Here is a 2,344-nt window from a genome sequence, read left to right on the forward strand (position 1 = left end):
CAACACCTTATCATCCACAAAAAGACCTACAGCCTAAACGATTTAATCAGACCCTGCTTAGTATGTTGGGAACCTTAAATACCAAACAGAAATCTAGATGGAGTCAGCATGTTAGCCATCTTGTGCATGCTTATAACTGTACCCAAAATGAGGCCACTGGGTATTCTCCATATTTCCTAAAGTTTGGACAAGGAGTCCGATTATCGGTAGACCTCTGTCTTGGGGTCTCAGTGGATGGGACCTCCCACCAATCTTACCTCCAGTATGTGGCTAATTTAAAAAAAAACTTAAGTGCTGCTTATCAGCTTGCTCAGGCTGCATCTGATAAGATGAACCAGGGCAATAAAGGGTGTTATAATCAGAAGGTGCGATACTGTGATCTGCAACCGGGTAATCGTGTTCTTATTAAGAACTTTGGGCTCCCTGAAAAACATAAACTTGCAAACCGTTGAAATTCACAGCCCTACATTGTAGAGAATCAGCTGTCTGGGCTACCTGTCTACCAACTAAAGCCTGAACAGAAGAGCGGCCCATTAAAAACTTTACATCAAAACCATTTACTTCCTCTGGGGCAACATGTCAGAATGAATGCTTCATCAGATATTGAGTCTACCCCTGTACCCAAATCATCCTGCCAAAGGAAAGCCCTAACTTCCAAAAGTTCTCCCTCTAACTCTGTAGGTGGTGCTAATCCTGTGTTAAATCCTGCCACCTTGATGGATATATTTGATTCCCCATCAAAGACTGAGTCTGTGGAGGTCCATCCTGACTATATATCTATGTATCATGGACACTCAGATATGTCTACTGGGTCTGTTGTACCTTCACTTAAGCCAGCTCAACCTGAAAGTGCAACCAAAATACCCTCTTTAAACCCTGAAGCTCTTCCATTTTTTCCTGTGGAAAAAGTTCTTAGAAAAGGTGCCAAAATCTGCAATAATCCTCCTGGGTCTTCTAGCATAGGAAGCGACGTTGCTACAGACATTGCTCCTTCTGCAATGGGTAATTCTGTAAGAAACCCCAAGTCTGAAGGAGTTTTATCAACACCTCCTGTAAAGGAGAAAAAGGGAATTGCACGGTCCTCAAGGCGGTCCCAGAGAGAAATCAGGCCCCCGCAGTGACTAACATATGATGTGGCTGGAGTCAGCAGTGAGGTGTCTATCCCCACAATACATCGTGGGGTGGTTGCACTGAAAGATTCTATAACACCTGTAAAGTCCAGATCAGGATCTGTATCCTCTAAGGATGGGCTCAAGTGTTCATGATGGTGCGCACCTCAGGCTAGATGCCTAAATTGTGCCTATTCTAGTGGGCCTGTACTTTATCCTGCATTAAATGTTACCCAGGCAGCAGTAGGAGTTAAGATTGTCTGTATCATGTTGTGAATTAATCTGTTTTCTTCTTTGTTCTGGTTCCTTAATGGGGACATTAAAGATTTTTCTGGTGGGGCAAGAATGTAGGCACCCTGTACTTCAGGGGCCTTGAAACATGATTGGGAGTTTTACAGTTGGAAAGATCCTGGGAGACTACAACTCCCATGATGCCTTGGGGAAAAAGGAGAGAGACTCTTCCCCTTCCAGGGAGTGAGAGAATAGCATGTGTGGGACTCCATTTTGGTGCTGGGGTGGGGTGCAGCCGAGACTGGAAGCTGCTGGCTGACTGCTGCTGGCTGCTGCCTGGGTCCCGAAGCTGCTGCTGAGCGTCTGCTGGAGTTTGATGGAGCAGGGAGCTTCGGAGGTTGGTGGCATTGCCCAGGCCAGGGCAGGGACTGAGCCTGAAGCTGACTGAGGTGGGCCTGCAGTGAAGGTGGGGTGAGTGCCCACCCCCTGTTGTTTGGGGCAGGGCGTGTAAAGGAAGGGGCGCTGCAGAGAGACTGTGACTGGGCTGAGAAGAGGCAGAGAGAGAGTCCCTTCAAGCAGGGCCAGGACTGCAGACATTTTGTTGGGCCAGCTCCAAATCTCCAGCTTGATCCCTGGGCTGAACTGGTACACTGACCCACAGAGCGCTGTCTGCTGCTTCAGATCTGCAACGTGCCCATGCCAGCCAGGGGTCAGGGCTCTGAACTCTAGGGCAGTGCACACTCTGCAGGTGGGGTAAGTCGTGGCTGTGTAAATGCCAGTTTAGACAAGTTTCATTTGTTGCTGTGTACTATTTTATTAATTGATTTATTCAACTGCCCTGTGGATTTAAAGTAATAGTGATGATTAATTTCAGTCTGTGATGCCATATTTTTTTAAGTTGTGCAGTAAAGTTGTGTTAACTCTAATGTAAGTATATTGGATGTTTTGTTTGCATAATTACAATTGTTGAGTTAAACTGTGTCACAGATTATTACAATTATTAG

The sequence above is a fragment of the Emydura macquarii genome, unplaced genomic scaffold (genome assembly GCF_026122565.2).
Source record: "Emydura macquarii macquarii isolate MOO-44397 ecotype Brisbane River unplaced genomic scaffold, CSIRO-AGI_Emac_v2 contig_1447, whole genome shotgun sequence".
Classification (NCBI taxonomy): Eukaryota; Metazoa; Chordata; order Testudines; family Chelidae; genus Emydura; species Emydura macquarii.